Raw genomic sequence first — 19,659 nt, 5'->3', positions numbered from 1 at the left:
GTGTGTCTCAGTTTCTCTGTGTGTATGTCCGTCTGAGTGTGTGTCTGTGTTTCTCTATCGTGCTCATCTGAGTGTGAGTCTGTGTCTCTGTGTGTGTGTCTGAGTGTGTCTGAGTCTGTGTGTCCACCTGAGTGTGTGTTAGTCTGAGTCTGTGTGTCTCTGTGTGTCCATCTGAGTGTGATATGTGTCTGTGTGTGTGTCTGAGTATCTGTATCTGAGTTGTGTGTCTCTGTGTATGTTTTTGTGTCTCTGTGTGCATTTGCATGTGTCTGTGTGTCTGTGTATGTCTAAATGTATGTGTGCATTTAAAGCAGAATAACAAACACAACCATTAAGACAGTGGTTGTTTCAGAGTTGAGAGGGAGACAGCAAAATTGGGTGTGAAAGTTCGATGGAGGAACAGTTCCACTAACTTTGCAACACTTGGCCTGGTCCAGGGCCACTGTAGGCATGGGGAGGGAAGCAGCAGAGAGGAACTCAGGGAGTCCGCACAGAAATCAAACCTAGGGGCTCTGATCCTCGCACAGGGAAATGGTTCTGAGGAACAGCGCGGCCTTGTAAAGAGCCGGTGCTCCCATCCTCACCACAAGGAGATGCTGAGCAAACTGGACATCAGTGGCCTTCTGAGATCCACCACAAAGCAAACTGCCACCCAAGCCACGTCTGGAGAGACAGAGGAATGCAGACCGCCAGGTCAAGGCCACGCACCTGGAGCAGAAGCCCCCGCAGCCGACAGGCACTGGGCAGCACTAGTGCATGAACCTTGCTCCTGGGCTGTCTTCTGGATGCAGCTCGTGTCCCCCCACCCCCATAGACGGAAGCTTCCAGAAGCAAGGCCCAGCTGAGACTTCAGAGATCGGAATGGTCAAGTCCGCCTCCCACAGACGTTTCGTTACCACAGGATTTTCCCAAAGTTTTCTCACCCAAGTTCTGCCAAAAATGTTCTTAAATTTATTTTAAAATAAAAATTTTTGTTAGTACCATCAGTGGAAAAGCTACCATATTTTAAATTCATGTTAAAACAAGTTCCTACCTGTGTGTGGCCCCTGGCACCCCTCATCTTGCATGCCACTGCCGCCACTCTTGGTGCCATGTTGGCTATGGTGCCCACATTGGGCTTGACTGACAGGTAGGAGCTGTCTGACACGTGGCCACTCGTTCTGCCTACTGCCAAATTTAGTGCACAGAAAGCATCAGTCATCGCTGCCTGGACGATGGGAAAGCCCAGCAAACAGACGTGTACTCCAGCCAGGCCTGGGGGTGTGAGAGGCTGCCCACCCACAGAGTGTAACACCATCCACATACACAGAGTGTGACACCATCCACAAGGGCGACACTGTCCACAAGGGCGACACTGTCCACGGAGGCAGCACCATCCATGGGGGCGACACCGTCCCTGGGGGTGACACCATCCACAGGAGTAACACCGTCCCCAGAGGTGACACCGTCCACAGGGGCAATACTGTGCACAGAGTGCAACACCATCCATGGGGTGACACCATTCCCTGGGGTGATACCGTCCACAGGGGCAATACTGTCCACACAGTACAGCACCATCCATGGGGTGACACCGTTCCCAGGGGTGACACCGTCCACAGGGGCAATACTGTCCACAGAGTGCAACACCATCCGTGCAGGTGACACCGTCTGTGAGAGTGTCTTCCTCAGCCATGGACACTGTTTTATTTCTCACCGCTCCTAGGTTAGGAGCACTCAGTGGTGCGAGCCTTGGGGGCACAGGTTACCACTTTGACTTTCTGAAATTCTACAAACATGTCACCTTTCTAATGGAGAATAGGAAAGCTGGCATGTCACTGGTTACGGTTTAACAAGACGCTGATGATGGCATGCCATTTGCACGTATTCTTTGTATCCCATTGCAAAACCCTGTCTCCTCTCACACCTTTCAAACTGCGTATTTCCACTGTAGGCAATTGTTTCTACAGATTATCTCAACTAGAACTCAAACTGACAGCTGTCCTAGTCCTGACCTTCCCAGCGCCATGTGTGCAAGGTCACTTTTAACTACTCAACAGCAGAGACAACAGAAGCTCTTCCGCTTGAATCTGAAAACAAAAAAAATGCTAAGGGGAGGGGCCGGCGCTGAGGTGTAGCAGGCTCTTGCTTGCGGCACTGCCATCCCCTATGGGCACCGGTTTGTGTCCCAGCTGCTCCTCTTTTGCTCCAGCTCCCTGCATGGCCTGGGAAAGCAGTGGGAGACGGCTCAAGGGCTTGGGCCCCTGCACCCGTGCGGGAGACCCAGAAGTTTTTGGCTTCTAATCAGCCCAGCTCTGGCATTTGTGGCCATTTGGGGAGTGAACCAGTGGATGGAAGACCTCTGTTTACAACACTACTTCTCAAATAAATAAGAAATAAATCTAAAAACGCTAAGGGAATTGATGAATGGAATTCCACTTTCACTCCAATCATATCAAGGCCATTGTTTGGGAGGTAGGTGATGAGGTGTGGGTTCCAGGATCGTTGGTAACCTGACAGTGGGAGTCTGACTACTTGGAAGTGTGGCCTGGTCTCCACTGAGTACTTGATCCGTGCAGCGACTCAGCTGGGCGGGCTGAGGCTAGGCTTTCAGGAGGGGTCCTGTCTGCTGACTACAGACAGACCCCAGGCGTTGGAGGCGCACATGGCCAGAGCCACGGAGAGGCCACCAGCACCCCCGTGCAGAGGCAGCCACGTTCTTTCCCACGTGGGTGCCCCGGTCTCTGCTTGCAGAGGTCCCCAGCTCCCTAGCTCCGAGATGGCCCATCCGGGCAGGGAGGAGAGGGTGGGATGTCTGGATCCTCACGGGCCCCCGGGTGCTCTCCGGGAGCTGAGATTCCGCCAGCACGAGGAGTTACTGGATGTCACCCAGTGGAGGCCTGGAGTCTGTGCCATCGAGGACAAATGTGTTGTTTTGCTTTTTCCAGATGAGAGTAATAAAACCATGTGGCCTTCAGAGGAACTTGGGCTGTGCACACAAAATCATGACCTGATATTTTTAGAAACTGTGTACGCCTTGCAGATTTTTGGCAGTGGAATTAGATGCATATTTTGTAGTTCGATCTGCGGGTCCACTGTGAATTCTTTGCAGCTTAGTTCACAGGCAGTGCACAGGCAGGATTGGCTCTCCTGTCAGCCAGACTCAAAACACCCTTCAAGTACACGCTGACGGATCTCGTGGCTGACTGTGTTAATTAGAGGACTCCTGTACAGGAACACTGGGTGTGGGAAGTCTTCCACCACACAGGTCACATCGGTCACTCACGCGCCCCTCACTCTGAGTCCCCGCAGGCCTCCTCGCCTCCGGCTGCAGCCTTTGCTGCGCTGGACTCTGCTCCAGCTGTTCCTGCTCCGGAAGCTCAGCACTGGGCTGACCCTCCCTCGTCTCCGGGTCTCAGGTTCGGTGTCGCTTCCTAAGCACAAATTGGGTTCCCTGGTTTACTCTCCCGTAGCGTCCTGCACTTTCCCTCTGTGGCATTTACCATAGTTTTAAATTATGACGTTTGCTTGAGTAATTGCAGGCTTAGTTTGTAGTTTGGCCAAAATACAAGGCCAGTTGAGCAGTCAGCTCACCCAGCATCAGGGAAGGGCAGCGGTCAGCAAACAAGAGAAAACAGCCTCAGGACCTTCTGCAAACAGAGGGCCGGACAAGCAGCAGGCCTGCAGGAAACAGCAAATTCCAGCTGCTTGGCAAGCGGCACACAGAATCCAGAGAATCCAAACAAGACGGAGGGAAAACCAAAGTGGCCAAAGCGGAATTCCAGTGTGCCTGTAACGTGCTGTTGTCTGCAGCTCGGTCCCAAGATTCCGCGTGGCGTCACTGCTGTGAGATCACTGGCGTCTCCGAGCCACAGGAAGGTGCCAGAAGACCAGGATTCCCGGCTCACGGCTGCCGCCAAGGAAGGCACCGCTCTTTCCTGCCATCTCCCACAAACCAGGAGAGAAGGTGGAGGAGCTGGTGCCAGGGCAGGCGGGGCTGGCGGCTGAAGGCGCGGCGGCTCCTGTGCCCCCGCGTCGGGGGCGGGGACGCTCAAGGCCAGTCTCTCAGGTGGCAGAGAGGACGAAGCCACTTGACAGGTCCGTGTCCCTCCCCCGAAGTCTCTCCTGACTGTGGTCCCATCCCCAAGCTCCTCTCTGAGTCTTCGGTCATTCAGAGAACACAGAGCAGAGGAACCAACAAGGACAGCGCACACGAGGCAAAGCTGTCCGCCAGGGCTTAAGTAGCGACTACGGCCTGGCAGAGCAATGCACCGTTTTACCTTACAGTCTAGCGGGGGGAGGGGAGTCCGAGGAGCAGCTACAGGCTCGCCCGTGGTCACCACTGTCAGCACTGTCCTAGGCAGCCAGCCAGCAGGCAGGCAGGGCCGGGCCCAGAGCCTGCCCATGGGTGGCTGGTGTCACCTCTGCTCCTCTTCTGAGAGTCGAACTCAGGACTGAGAAACATTTAGCCCCAGGGCGGGAGGACCTGGACAACATGTCTGCCCAGTGGGAGGGGGGAGGGACTTGAGCACAGCCTGTGCCCGAGTGGACACCGAGGGGGCTGCAGCCGGGAGCCGGGGCCGAGGTTGACTCTGGAGAAGTGGCAGCGAGGTCGGGAGAGGAAGGCACGGGGCGATGGCCCGTCTCCATCTTGGGTGTGATTCTAGACTCGGGCTTTCCAACTGGGTCCCAGCCATTTCGAGAGCTACGGCGCTGCTGAGTGCCCACGGGACAGCTGCCCAGAGCCACATCCAGCGGCCCTTGGAAGCCTGCACAGCTCCTGCAAACGCCGCCTGCGGCGCTGGGAGCACCGCCCGTCGGGCCACACCCCTGTCAGCCACGGACACTTCTCGGGGCCCCGGGAGGGCGCAGCCGAAGCAGGAGATGAGCCCCCGCCTGTGGGCAGCATCTGTCGGTTTTGGGTGACTCCCCCGGGGCCACCGACCTTGCCGGCAGGCACAGCGCGAGGCGCGCCGCTGAGGGGTCTCACCGCTCCCGTGGGCGCCTCCGCTCCCCGCTGCCGCACAGACGCCGGAGACAGGGCTGGACCCCAGACCCACACCTGCCAGCGCCTTGATTTCGGACCCCAGCCTCCGAGACTGTGGGAAGTAGGCGTCCATTCCCGTGTCCCAGCCCAGCTGTTCTGTTCCCGTGACCCTCGCTGTAGTGACCTTGGGAAAACCCGTCCTGAGCGCGGGCCCCCAGTCGCCCGCCCAAGGGGCGCTGCGGCCTCGCGGCAGCTGCCAAGCGCCTTCAGCCGGGCCTTTGCTGTTTCTGAGCTCCACCCCTCCAGTTTCAAAGCCTGTGGTTGGCTCTCATGGGGCCGAGCCCGCCCAGGCCTGTCTCAAGGCCTGTGATTGATTGGCTCTCACAAGGCTGAGCCCGCCCAGGCCCGTCTCAAGGCTTGTGATTGGCTGTCACAAGGCTGAGCCCGCCGTGGCAGGTCCCGCCGCCTCACCAGCGTTCACCCCCGAGGGAGCACAATGGTGGAGCGGTGCTTCTCACTTCGTACCCACGGCAGCGCCACGGCTGGAAAGGGCCCCCGTGTCAAAGCCCGCCTCACATGGTGACGCGTGCCTCGGCAGCAAGGAAGATTCCAGAAAGTGACGTCACTGAAGCCCCTCAGGACCACCTGCCCTGGCTTTGGAGTCCTGGGCCAGCCCCGGCCCACCCTCCTGGCCCCTGCTCTCGGCCTGACCTGCGCAGCGACCTCTGCTGAGTCGGAGACCGGCCAGCGCCTGTTCCCAAGTGCCCGCCTCCCTCTGCGCAGGGGCGCTGCCGGGCTGCGCCCCTGCCCTGTTCCAAGCAGCTCTGGAATGTTCTAACGATGAGGAGCGCCGCAGGAGCCCCCAGAGCGTCCGGCTCATCATGCCCGCATGCTGGTGCTGGTGCCCCGGCAGGTGACGCAGGGCCGGAGCCAAGCGCCTGGCAGAGGCGGCCCGGGACAGCTGGGACTGACACCCCCACACCCCCGTGTCCGACTTCAGAGCCCCCGCCCCCGGGAATGCACCGCCTCATCCGAGGTTGCAGCTGGGAAGGACCTTGGACGAGGAGCCCCGGGCCCCGCGGTGAGGACGGTGGGCCAGGCGCTGCCCGCTCCCGCCTCCTGCGGCCTGATCCTGCTGCTCCGGGCTGCCGGCGAGCCGACCCCAGGCCACAGCAGCAGGTGCGCCACGGCAGGGCCGTCTGTTTGTTTCACTCCTGGCAAGGCTGTGAGGGCCTCACCAGAGCCCTCTGGTAGAGATGAGGGCGGGGCTCAGAGCAGCGGGAACCTGCCGCAGGCGCAGAGCTACCGGCGGCGAACCCAGGGCTGACTTCCAGGGCCGCACACCTGCGCCCGGTGCTGTCTGTGAGGGGGCGGGGCGGGGGCCCAGGGCTGTCTGACTTCCAGGTCCGCACACCTGTGCCCGGTGCTGTCTGTGGGGGGGGGGGGCGGGGGCCCAGGGCTGACTTCCAGGTCCGCACACCTGCGCCCAGTGCTGTCTGTGAGGGGCGGGGGCCCAGGGCTGTCTGACTTCCAGGTCCGCACACCTGCGCCCGGTGCTGTCTGTGAGGGGGCGGGCGGGGGCCCAGGGCTGACTTCCAGGTCCGCACACCTGTGCCGGTGCTGTCTGTGAGGGGGCGGGGCGGGGCCCAGGGCTGTCTGACTTCCAGGTCCGCACACCTGCGCCCAGTGCTGTCTGTGAGGGGGCGGGGGCCCAGGGCTGTCTGACTTCCAGGTCCGCACACCTGCGCCCAGTGCTGTCTGTGAGGGGGCGGGGGCCCAGGGCTGTCTGACTTCCAGGTCCGCACACCTGCGCCCGGTGCTGTCTGTGAGGGGGCGGGGGCCCAGGGCTGTCTGACTTCCAGGTCCGCACACCTGCGCCCAGTGCTGTCTGTGAGGGGGCGGGGGCCCAGGGCTGTCTGACTTCCAGGTCCGCACACCTGCGCCCGGTGCTGTCTGTGAGGGGGCGGGGCGGGGCCCAGGGCTGTCTGACTTCCAGGGCCGCACACCTGTGCCCCGTGCTGTCTGTGAGGGGGCGGGGCGGGGCCCAGGGCTGTCTGACTTCCAGGTCCGCACACCTGCGCCCGGTGCTGTCTGTGAGGGGGCGGGGCGGGGGCGGGGACTCAGGAACCCGTGCTGTGGCACAGAGGCTGCAGGAGTCAATTTGGACGAGCAGGGATACTTGGAAGGAGAGCAGTGAAAGCCGTGCACTGGTCACCCACGGTGCCCTGCCGCGCGCCCACCCCTCCATGCCCACTCTGTGCCCCGCCGTGCCCTCCCCTCCAGCTCACTCGGCGCCCACCCCCCCCCACCCACTTGGCGCCCCGCCGCGGGCTCACCCCTCCACGCCCCCTCTCCAGGCAGACGCCTGCTGACCCCACACATGGCCCTGGCCTGGAAGGAGCCTGGCTGGCAGAGCTGGTTCAGAGTCACTGACCCTCCCTCCCCCGTCACTGCATCCGGGCCCTCTGTCCTGAGTGGCCTAGGAGGCCCCTGGCGAAGCCCCGGCAGCCCTGCGGGGGTGGAAGCCGTCAGTGGCACTGAAGGAAAGCACTCAGACAAGGCACCGGCTGTGAAGAAGAAGCCGTCCTGAGCTGCCCAGAGCAGGTGCATGGCCCGTGGAGCACAGGCGTGGCCTGGGCTCGGACTCCACACGGGGCCTCGGGCAGTGAAACGGGCCCCCGCGGGCTGCAAACAGGAGAACAGCACAGCACCCTGGGGGCACAGAAAGGGGCGGGTCCGTCCGTGCCACGGGAACAGCGCGGCAGGTCCGGGAGCGCTGAGAACTCAGGCAGGCGTCGCCCTTTCCACGCGGCTCTGTTTGCCCAGAAACGGGCGTGGCCGTGTGGTGAGTCAAGGCTGGCCGTCCCCGCCAGACTCGGCTCTCAGAGGGAAGAAGCCTCTTCTGGAAAACGCACTTGGCGCCTCCCGAGGAGCCACGCGGCTTCTCGTGCCGGCCAGTGTCAGCCTGCCATCTCCCTTCCGTTGTAAGAGGCGTCCCTGCGTGAACACAGCGGGTGAGCCAGAGCCGGGGCGGGGGGATCAGTCAGCGGGGCGGGGGGACCCGCAGGCCGATGACGGGACCCACCACCCACGCCAGACACCACCTCCTTCTGGTCGATGTTAGTGCAGCTGCCTGCCTGTCAGCCATGTCCCGGCGCGTGTGCAGAAGGCGGGGTCCCCCCCCCCCGTCTCATGGGCTGTGGCGCCTCCCCCACATGGGGAGGTCACGAGCAGAGTCCCAGACTTTGGGGCCTGGGCCAGGGTCTCTTCCTCATGTTTCTTGAAGCCCCTCATGGTTAGGCCTGTCAGCTAGCCGTTGGGACAGGAGCAGAAGGTGCCCGATGAGCTGGGGAGCCGCAGGACGGCCATTACGGGATGCCACGTGCTCCCACAGACGCACCCAGTGAGGGTCCTTGCCGCCCCATGCGTGTGTCCTGGACGGCAGCAGTGTTTAGAGAGATGCCGTCAGCGGGTGGCCCGGCATGGCCCGCGTCCCTCACTGAGCCCCGATTTGATCCTTTTCGTGCCGTCTTTTCTCGGGCTCCTGGGAGAGGCAGGAGAGTGGTGTCTGTCCAAGCCCCCACCTCTCAGACTTGCGTGTGCATGTGGTGGGCAGGGTGGGTGTGCCTGGCCTGGCCCTGCATCCCCGTGTCTATTTCAGAGCTCCAGGGTAGCCCGATCTGGGCTCTGTCCACCCGGTCCCCTCCTCGTTTCCTGGAACACTGGGTCACTGCAGGGCAGCTGGGGCAGCCTCGGCGACTCAGCAAGGCCGTCCCTGTCACTCCCACTCAGTTTTCTCAGAAGTTCTCAACCGGGCCAGCATGTGTCTCCGGGGCGGCTGGTGACTCAGCTCTGGCCGCCCCTGCCATGAAAGCTCGGTGGCTCCAAGTGGTCGGCCCCCAGGCAGGTGGCCGGCCACGCCCCCTCCCCAAAGTGAGCGTAGGAATGAGAGGCAGACTCTCAGGAAGAGCCCCAAGATTCTGCAGAGGGTGGGGCCTGTAAGCCCACGCGGGCGAGGCTCGGCAGCTGGGGGCCCGAGTGGAGCGTGCAGCACACAGCAGGCTGCAGACAAGTGCCAGTCATCTGCTCACGCTCATGTTGATTTCACATAACTGTTGAGATGGTACCACTTTGCATATGATAGGCTAAATGTAATAAATCATTGAAATTAACTTTGCTTTCCAAATGTGGCTACTTTCCTGTCTAAAATCACCAGTGTATGGGGACTGGCGTTTGGCACAGTGGCTCAGACACTGCGTGGGTGGTCTGCGCCCCCCCAGAGTGCAGGTGCAGCTTCCTGCGCGTGTCATCCTGCAGCGCAGCAGGTGATGTCTTAAGTGCCCAGGCCCCTGCCAGGGCTGAGAGCAAAGGTGAGCGGGTCAGGCTGGGTGCAAAGGTGAGTGGGGTCAGGGCTGAGAACCAAACTGGGAGGGGCCTGAAGGGCTGGGCCTCTTGATCCCTGACTACCCCCAAGATGAGTTCTGGCCTCTGTCCCTGTGACAGCACAGGCTGTCCAGACAAGTGTCTCCCTGAGAGGGCAGTGCCTCATCACGGATGGAGGAAAAGCAGACGAGGAAGAATGGGGAAACCCCACAGCAGGCCGGGTGTCCTCACAGCCCGCGTGCGGCAGCAAGTCCAGAGCTCACAGGAAACGTCACTTGGCAACCCCAAGAGATGAGCAGGCTGCTTCCACCCAAGACGGGTTCCCCGGCATCTGCTCCAGGCAGAACCCAGCCTGCAGGAAAAAGGAAGCCAAGGCCAGGGACAGCACGAGGATGAGGAAGGGGCGGGTCCTGGTCTCTCTCTGAATCAGGCCACTTCCTGCATCACCGCCGTCGTCACGTCATCACCAGACGTCAAAACAGCGCCTCTTACCCCTGCTTCCTGCATGCCAGGAGCTTTGCTAAGCACCTGTGGTGGGTCTCCTCACCCTCTGGGCCGTGGGCAGTCCGGTCCTCAGGCCACGCTTGTGAGAGACCAGGGTGCAGAGACTCCAGGTGGTGCTCCCAGCCGCGCACTGCCTGCTGTCAGCAGAGGGGCGGACGGAGGGACCTGGTCAGCCGTCCCTGCCTTCACATTGACTCCAGGGCCCTGCGAAGAGCTCTCTCGTGGCACCACGTCTGTCGTCCTGAAACAGAAAGCAGATTATACAGCCCACCGGAACACGATGCTGAAGATGGAAGGGGCGAGGTTTCAATAAGGAAACATCCAACATGATGAGGTTGCCAGAGGCGTGTACCTGCGTGCATCACCATGGAAGCCACGCACACCGATGCCGGCTGCTCACACAGCCGCGCTGACATAGTGGCCTGTCCATCTGACGAGGCTGGCAAATCCTAAGGAAGCTGTGTGTCGTCAGTGTTCCGGGAAAATCCCGTGCGTGCTCATTACAGCAGGCAGAAACACTGTGTTCATGTGAGGTGGAGCGGAGCCCCAGGTCACACCTGTTTTTCTATCCAGTCGGACTGTCCCAGGGTGCCACCTCTTTCACACTGGGGTTTGCTGTTGCCGGCAGGGTGAGCACATCCCAGCGCTGAGCCCACACTCCTGCTGGGAGCCTGCCGGGCAGGCCCCTGCTGTGACGACGGGTGCTTTGAGGATCTCCAGACACCTGGGATGAGGGTTCTCAGTCGTGGCTGTCCACACCGGCACAGGCCCTGGTGTGACTGCCCAGGGCCGCTCCCTGGGCTCTGCTTCGCGGCCAGGTCTCTGTGCGGCCCCCGGCTGTCGACTTGACAAGTGCCTTCCAGAGCAGTTCCTGTTTGGAGGGTGCCAAGGTCTGCGTAAGCACAGAGCGACAGCTCTCATTGTGAGGGAGTGCAGGGTGGCTCCAGCACCAAGAGAGGCCAAATCCTACTTAAAGAAATCCGGGGAGTACAGTACTGATGGTCTACCTCCAAGAGCAGGGTGGCGCTGAATAGAAAACAGCTCCCTAGCGCCTGGTTACTAAGGAAGCAGACCTACACACAGTGCGGCCGGGCTGCTTCCGGAACTCTGCTCGTCCCTCTGGACACTGGACTTGGCCCTTGAACCTCACAGGGAAACGCAGGTCCAGGGGGCGGTGTACGGGACCCTCAGGTCAGGAGGGGCAGGCCCTTCACTCTCCAGCCCTAGTTTGGAGCTGATCAGATGTGGCTGCCTGGAGGGATCCGGCCACCAGCCGGCTGAGTGGCACACAGGCCGGGAAGCTGGCTAGTGGCACCTGTGGGTTCCCAGGGCTGGGGAGGGCTGCCCTTCGTCCCTTAGACCCTGAGGGTCCAAGGGGGAGATGCAAGTCTTCAAGAGCGACTAAGGAGCAGGCTCATCTTGGTCAGCTTCTGGAAGCTGCCCAGATTTCACCACTGTCATCATCGTCATCGTCACCTTCACCCCGTGGCGGTTTCCACTCACCGAGGGCACATCACGAGTCCTGCATTGTGCATTACCGCCTCACTAACCCTGACGACCACGCTGGGCAGTGGACTCGTCTCTGGAGTGGGAGGAGCGTCGCTGGCTTCGGGTCCCCTTGTACAGTAACGTGGAGTGAGACGTGGCCTCAGACCACGCACCATCCTGAGTCTGCAGGATTCACAGTACCAACTGAGACCACGCTTCCAGCCATTGCCTGTTTAGATTCTGTCCTCAGTTTTAAAGGAGAACTTGTAAAGCAGTGGGGGTCTTCTGGCTCGAGAAGCTTTCTGTGCCTTGTGCTGTCCCCATTGTCTTTCTAGAATGTTCGCTTCCCTGCCCCAGCCCTGCCCAGTACGGGGAGTCGCACTCAGCGCCATACTCCCTCACCTCAAAGGTGGTGCAGATAACAGGGGAATTCCGAGTGCGCGCCCCAGTGTGGCTGACATCGCGAGAGTCGGCTTTGACGCCAGCTCATCGGGGATTCTTGTTCTGTTCTGTTCTCTTCGTGTTGAGTTAGAGGATTCTTGCCCAACCAGGTCAGAGATTTTCTCTGGTTTTCTTCTGGAAGTCCCACTGTATCTTACTTTGGATCTATGATCAGTTAACGGACGTCGTTCTTGACCGTCAGGATTCCTGTAGGTCTTTCTGAACACGTCTTCTGTTTGGCAGACCCAAGGGTGCAGATAGGATGGACTTTCCCACCTTGAAAAGTGGCCTCAGACTGGTTTCTCCGGAAAAGACCTCCCTCTCACCAGGTTCTTTCTCCTCGGAGGCGCCCCCCCTTCTTCTCCCAGTGCCCCTCCCCCCTCCAAATCTGGAGAAGCGCAGGATTCTGGGTTAGCCCGTGCAGTTCGCAGGCCTGTGTTTCAGAATCTCCATCTCTCCCCCACCTCCACCTAACCACACGCGAGCCCTGGCCACCGCTCACGTCTGAAGCAAGCCTCCTGCCTCAGCAAAGTGACTGCAACCCGGGCGCCAGGAGCAGGTCCCTGGCGGGAAGGGGAGGCCTGGAGAGCCAAACTCAGACGTCACTGTTCAGAGTTGGGGGAGGGGAGGCCAAGGGAAAGCCTTGTCCTCTGAGTTCCTGCAGCCCTGAGAAGCCTGGCTTGAGCAGGTAGCAGCTGGGGCTTCTGTCTGCTCAGAATTCCGGCTGCAAATAACGCCAGATTTTAAAAACTTACCTTTACTTATCTGAGAGGCAGAAAGCAAGATGGGAAGGAAGAGAGAGAAAGTGCCATCTGTGCTTCACTCCCCACATGTCTCCTGTGGCCAAAGCTGGGAGAAAGGAACTCACTCCTGGTCCCCTCTGTGGGTGGCAGGGACCCAACTGCCTGGGCCATCCCTGCCGCCTCCCAGGTGTACATCGGCAGGAAGCTGCAGTCAGAAGCCGGAGCTGGGGTCAAGCCCAGGCACTGCGACGTGCGACACAGGCAGCCTAACTGGGGTCTTAACCAGCAGCCGAAGCCCACCCTGCACCATGTCTGTATCCCTCTCATTCTGGAAAATGCCGCCGGCGCTTCCTGAGCTGCATGGAGCTCGCCCTGCCCACCGCGCGTGCCCTGCACCGTGTGCTCTGCAGACTCCTCAGAACCGCTCCCCTGGCAGCAGGGCCACCGCAGGCCGGCACTCAGCGGCGCTCCGCCAGGCACCGCCCCTCCAGTGATCCCAGAGGCCTCCTTCCACCCTGGGAGAGCGAGCACTGCCATGCTCGGAGGGCCGGGAGGCAGGAGAGACGCTGAGCACGTAGCAAGATGGCCCACGGCTTACACGGCCCAGTGAGGTGGGGAGGCTGTGGCGGGGTCTTGGTAAGGGATGGCTCTGGCATACCAGGAACTCAAGGACTGGGCCCGCACAGACCAGGCTAGGCCAGACGAGGCGGCCTCCTGGAGGGAGACTTCCTGGAGCTCTGTGGGGACTCACTCTGCATGGAACACCAACGGGATGTCTCCGGCAACCGGAGAGACACGCGAGGCGGCGAGGGCCACCCTGGGAGTGATGCGTGGTCCACCGGCTCACAACTGGCTTTCCTCTGCTGGTCCTCGCAGCCAGCTCCCTCGGCTTGCTGGAAGGAGCCAGGCAGGCAGCGGGGGGTTCAGGGGGCTCTGAGGGCAGCCCCTGCACTCCGTCAGCACCGTCCTGCCCTCCCTCCACAGACAGCCGTCTGGACACGTCGAACCGGGACTCAGCCCCGCGGTCGCACCACCTCCCCTGGCAGCTTATCACAGGGCTGCTCCTATGTCCTCACGCCAGGGCTCTGACCAACCTGCCCCCTGCCTGGCTGGATTTCTAGTGATGTCTCGGAAAGCTTTGGAGGTTGCCTCCCTGAGGGCCATCTTAAACCTGCTCCAAGAGTGGCAGGACAGCAGTGGCTTCCTGTTGGCCAGAACGTGGCTGCGCAGTGGTAGGGACGTGGCTGCAGGTGGGAAACCAGGCCAGATGTCCGAGAGCCAAGTGGTGAGGTGTGGCCTTGCTCCTGTGGGCAGCGAAGGCGGCGGCTCGGAAGTGAGCCCCACGCACAAGGCCTCGCCCCCTCAGTGCTGCAAGAGCTGACCAGTCTGTCCCACCGCAGTCACAGGGGTCCCTGCTGAGCATTTCATGGGCCCTCCGAAGTCCAGAAGCAGAGGGGCCCACGGGAAGCTGTCAGAGACAGCTGGGCCGCAGGGTTCAAATGGACGTAAGGGAGGCTGCTTGGTCCTCAACAGAGAGTCTGTGCTGGTCCCCCCAGTGGTGTCGACCCAAAAAGCAGGGGGAGAGGAGTCTGATTTTCACCAGGATCCAGGACCCTCCTGCTCCGCCAGCCTCTTCCGAGAGACCCTTTCTCCCCGTTCACCTTCGTCTGCCACTAGGAGGCAGCAGCGTGCCCCTTGCCCAGGGGACATGGTCCCTCTAAATAAGGATTCCATCCACACACGGATCCCCACCCCCAAAATACACACAAACCCGTGCCTTGTGCCTTGTGCCTTCCGCTTGCACCCTGATTGACCAGAAAAATGCCACCCAGAGTCTTGGCCCATCTGCCGGGAGCTCACTGCAGAAGGTTCCGGAACATTAGGCGCTGCCCCAGGAGCCAGTGGAAGACGCCTCGGTGGGCTGGGCTGGTTTCACAGGCGGTGCCCGCCCCTCCCCCAGCAGCCCCGGGCAGGGGGCGCGTCCACCGAGGGCGCAGGCGCCTGGCTCTGCGTTGTTTCCTGGCAGCCTTGGTTCGTGGGCGCGCAAGCTTGTGTCAGAGACTGGGGGGGGCGACCCCTCTGCCAGGGGCGGCAGGAGCCCCAGAAAGGCGGAGGGAGGCGGCCAAGGCCGACATGCCGGTCGTCGTCTCGGGCTCTCCTGGGAAAGTCGGGGCGCCCCCTCCGAAGGCGCGGGTCCTCTGAGTCACGGAGGCCAGAGGAGGCTCAGCTGCGCCAGCCCGCTCACGCCTGGACGGGTGGGTGCACGCCCTGGAGCGGCCCCACGGAGACCGGCCACAGTGGAGGGCGGAGTTCCGACTTTCCTCCCGAGATTCGCGGAGGCCAGGCCGGTCCAAGTGCTGAGGGGCCGGCGCCGTGGCCGGCGGGTAAAAGCCACCGCCCGCGCTGCCAGCATCCCATATGGGCGCCGGTTCGAGTCCTGGCTGCTCCTCTTCCAATCCAGCTCTCTGCTGTGGCCTGGGAAGGCAGTGGAAGATGGCCCAAGTCCTTGGGCCCCTGCACCCTCGTGGGAGACCCAGAAGCAGCTCCTGGCTCCTGGCTCCGGATCGGCGCAGCTCCAGCCATTGCGGCCATCTGAGGAGTGAACCAGCAGATGGAAGACCTCTCTCTCTCTCTGCCTCTCCTCTCTCTGTAATTTGGACTTTCAAATAAATAAATATATTTTTAAAAAATGTGCACTGAGCCGGAGTTCTCACGGGGTGGGGAGCGAGCACGAGCAGGCCAGAGACTAGGGGCGGCTGCGGCGTCACGTGTGCCACATGATGGCACATGTGTGGTGTCACGTGTGCAGTGCGAGTCACGTGTGCAGCACACGTTGCGTCTGCGTGCTGGGGCCGCGTTCCCGCCACAGCAGCAGCAAAGCCGAGTCCTTCCATCTCCACCCGGAGCGACCAGGAGGGTAAACAGCGGGGAGCGGTGTCCGCGATACTGAGAGCTCAGAGTGAGGCGACAGAGAGAGCTCAGTGAGGAGACCAAGGGCGCGGGGACAGAGTGAGGAGACCGAGGGCGCGGGGACACAGAGTGAGGTGACTGAGGGCGCGGGGACACGGAGTGAGGAGACCGAGGGCGCGGGGACACGGAGTGAGGTGACCGAGGATGAAGGGACACAGAGTGAGGAGACCGAGGGCGAGGTGACCCTCAGAGTAAGGTGACCAAGGGCTAGGCGACCCTCAGAGTGAGGAGACCGAGGGCGCGGGGACACGGAGTGAGGTGACCGAGGGCGCGGGGACACGGAGTGAGGAGACCGAGGGCGCGGGGACACGGAGTGAGGTGACCGAGAGCGCGGGGACACGGAGTGAGGAGACCGAGGATGAAGGGACACAGAGTGAGGAGACCGAGGGCGCAGGGACAGAGTGAGGAGACCGAGGGCGCGGGGACAGAGTGAGGTGACCGAGGGCGCGGGGACACAGAGTGCGGTGACCGAGGGTGCGGGGACACAGAGTGAGGTGACCGAGAGCGCGGGGACACGGAGTGAGGTGACCGAGGGCGCGGGGACACGGAGTGAGGTGACCGAGAGCGCGGGGACACGGAGTGAGGAGACCGAGGGCGCGGGGACACGGAGTGAAGAGACCGAGGGCGCGGGGACACAGAGTGAGGAGACCGAGGGCGCGGGGACACGGAGTGAGGTGACCGAGGGCGCGGGGACACAGAGTGAGGTGACCGAGAGCGCGGGGACACGGAGTGAGGAGACCGAGAGCGCGGGGACACGGAGTGAGGTGACCGAGGGCGCGGGGACACGGAGTGAGGTGACCGAGAGCGCGGGGACACGGAGTGAGGAGACCGAGGGCGCGGGGACACGGAGTGAAGAGACCGAGGGCGCGGGGACACAGAGTGAGGTGACCGAGGATGAAGGGACACAGAGTGAGGAGACCGAGGGCGAGGTGACCCTCAGAGTAAGGTGACCAAGGGCTAGGCGACCCTCAGAGTGAGGAGACCGAGGGCGCGGGGACACGGAGTGAGGAGACCGAGGGCGCGGGGACACGGAGTGAGGAGACCGAGGGCGCGGGGACACAGAGTGAGGAGACCGAGGGCGCGGGGACACGGAGTGAGGAGACCGAGGGCGCGGGGACACAGAGTGAGGAGACCGAGGGCGCGGGGACACAGAGTGAGGTGACCGAGGGCGCGGGGACACGGAGTGAGGAGACCGAGGGTGAGGGGACACAGAGTGAGGTGACCGAGGGCGTGGGGACGCAGAGTGAAGAGACAGAGGGCGCGGGGACACAGAGTGAGGTGACCGAGGATGAAGGGACACAGAGTGAGGAGACCGAGGGCGAGGTGACCCTCAGAGTAAGGTGACTGAGGGCGCGGGGACACAGAGTGAGGAGACCAAGGGCGCGGGGACACAGAGTGAGGTGACCGAGGGCGCGGGGACACAGAGTGAGGTGACCGAGGATGAAGGGACACAGAGTGAGGAGACCGAGGGCGAGGTGACCCTCAGAGTGAGGAGACCAAGGACGAAGGGACACAGAGTGAGGAGACCGAGGGCGCGGGGACACAGAGTGAGGAGACCGAGGGCGCGGGGACACAGAGTGAGGTGACCCAGGGCGCGGGGACACAGAGTGAGGTGACCGAGGGCGAGGTGACCCTCAGAGTGAGGAGACCAAGGACGAAGGGAAACAGAGTGAGGTGACCGAGGGCGCGGGGACACAGAGTGAGGAGACCGAGGGCGAGGCGACGCTCAGAGTGAGGTGACCCAGGGTGTGGCGACACCGTGAGAATGTCCGAGTGAGACGAGGCCACCGAGGAGGAGCGCGGCAGTCTCCGACAGCTGGTGGCCGCCCTCACAGGACGACGCGGCACTGGCCTCAGGGCTGTGTCGTCGCCTTCTCAGTATTTCCTGAGCACTTGTCCATTCTCGTCAGTGAACAAAGGGGGCGAAGATCTGTTCATCACCCGGTGCTGACGGCTACAGGCGCTTTGGGAGCGCTGGCCGGTGGTGAGCGAGCTCCCGACCTGCGGCGGCCGGCAGGGCTGCCCTGTGGCTCTCCATGCCGCCATCCTGGAGAGGAGCTCTGGCCCAAGCCCTGGCCTCGCCACCTCCCGTCCAGATCCCTGCTGGTGCAGCGGTGACGCCCCGCCACCTGCCACCCACCCCAGAGCCCTGTGGAGCTCCAGGTGCCTGGCTTCGGCCTGGCCCGACCCTGGCTGTTGGGACCAGGGCCTCTCCCTGCACTGCTTTCACATCTGAATCCATCAAAATTAAAACAGACACTTTTCTTGTTTGTTAAGTGATGCATCAGGGTTTGGTAGGTTGCCTCTCTTTTTTTATAGACTTTATTTATTTATTTGAAGTGTTTGAGAGGTAGAGTTACACAGAGAGGGAAAAAGAGAGAGGTCTCCCATCCGCTGGTTCGCTCCCCAAATGGCTGCAACAGCCAGAGCTGGGTCAATCCAAAGCCAGGAGCCAGGAGCTTCCTCTGGGTCTCCCAGGGGCCTAAGGATGTGGGCCATCTTCCACTGCTTTCCCAGGCCACAGCAGAGCTGGATCGGAAGAGGAGCAGCCAGGACTTGAGCCGGTGCCCATATGGGATGCGGGCACTACAGCCCTCTCTGTAGTGTGAAGGCCCCCGGCCCCCGGCCCCCTATAGTGTGAAGGCCCCGGCCCCCGTCCCCCTATAGTGTGAAGGCCCCGGCCCCCTGCCCCCTCTGTAGTGTGAAGGCCCCGGCCCCGCCCCCCCGTAGTGTGAAGGCCCCGGCCCCCCCCCCTCTGTAGTGTGAAGGCCCCGGTCCCCCACCCCCTCTGTAGTGTGAAGGTCCCGGCCCCCTGCCCCCTCTGTAGTGTGAAGGCCCTGGCCCAAGCTCCCCCATAGTGTGAAGGCCCCGGCCCCACCCCCCCATAGTGTGAAGGCCCTGGCCCCCCGCCCCCTCTGTAGTGTGAAGGCCCCTGCCCGCACCCCCGTAGTGTGAAGGCCCCGGCCCCCTGCCCCCTCTGTAGTGTGAAGGCCCCGGTCCCCCACCCCCTCTGTAGTGTGAAGGCCCCGGCCCCCCACCCCCTCTGTAGTGTGAAGGCCCCGGCCCCCCACCCCCTCTGTAGTGTGAAGGCCCCGGCCCCCCTGCCCCCTCTGTAGTGTGAAGGCCCCGGCCCAAGCCCCCCCATAGTGTGAAGGCCCCGGCCCCACCCCCCCATAGTGTGAAGGCCCTGGCCCCCCACCCCCTCTGTAGTGTGAAGGCCCCGGCCCCCCACCCCCTCTGTAGTGTGAAGGCCCTGGCCCCGCCCCCCCGTAGCGTCTGCCTCCAATCCTGCCGCTGTTTTCAGCACGTCCTTGAACTGTTTCCCTGCTGGCTCCTTCGAGTCTGACTCAGTTCCATTTCTTCCAAAACCCTTCCCAGTGTCAAGGGAGCACTTTGTTCTCTTCCCCTACAACCCACACCTTCTCCCCTGACCCCTGCCTGCCCCTTCACACACTACATGGAGGCTTGCTGTCACCAAAACACAGGCTCTGAATGCAAAGTCCAATGGTTTTGTAAATTTGAGTAAAACCGCCTGTTTTCGTTGGCTTTTCTCACTGGGACCCTGTGGTGCCTTCTGTTTGTCCCAGGCTTGCTCCATTCGCTGGGAGCAGCGGGGTCAGCACACTTGTCCGTGTGCATTCCTCTGTCTCCCACACTTACTGACTGCCGCTCCCCCACCCAGAGGGCCCCCACAGCGCCCCCAGCCTGGCTCCACCCCTCAGGGCTTGCTCCTTTTCAGGGAAGTGCAGCCGCCAGCGCCCATGCTTGTCACGCACCATGGTTCCCGCTTCTCGGAACAGGCTGTTGGCGGTACTTGGCTCAGATGGCGTGTTCCTGCTGCTGTTGGTGATGTAACAGAGTCTGCTTCATGGAGCCAAACTCAGTTAGAAACCCGCCCCACCCATGTTCTGTCCAGCAAAGAGCAAGAGGGCTGAGCAGGAGCCCACCCCAACCCCTGCCTGCTACGTCACTGTGGGGGCGGCTGCAAGGGAGAGCCTCGCTCTAAGCAGCGTCTGGCCAGGCCCCCAGGAACCCCCACTCCCATCAGGAAGCAGCTCTGAGTCAGGACAGGCAGGGCCGTGTCGGGAGAGGAGATGTGGCAGGGGTGGGGGCCCCAGGAACCCGCGGCTGAGGGCAGGTGGAGTCGGACCAGGGGCACCCAGGGCC

General features: G+C 62.2%; 1 long non-coding RNA gene across 1 annotated transcript; it reads right to left on the bottom strand.

Moving 5' to 3' along the window:
• Positions 1-17,797: 17,797 nt before the first annotated feature.
• Positions 17,798-19,433, bottom strand: LOC149122454 (uncharacterized). Its single transcript, XR_016219293.1, has 2 exons — positions 19,269-19,433; positions 17,798-18,021 (listed from the first exon to the last, which is right to left on the bottom strand). It is a non-coding gene; the product is annotated as an uncharacterized LOC149122454 (long non-coding RNA).
• Positions 19,434-19,659: the final 226 nt, after the last annotated feature.

The sequence above is a fragment of the Oryctolagus cuniculus genome, chromosome 13 (assembly GCF_051225735.1).
Source record: "Oryctolagus cuniculus isolate XC-2025 breed Fujian yellow rabbit chromosome 13, ASM5122573v1, whole genome shotgun sequence".
NCBI classification, from domain to species: domain Eukaryota; kingdom Metazoa; phylum Chordata; class Mammalia; order Lagomorpha; family Leporidae; genus Oryctolagus; species Oryctolagus cuniculus.
Note: the sequence above shows the minus strand (reverse complement) of the source record. Positions and strands in the feature narration are given on the sequence as shown.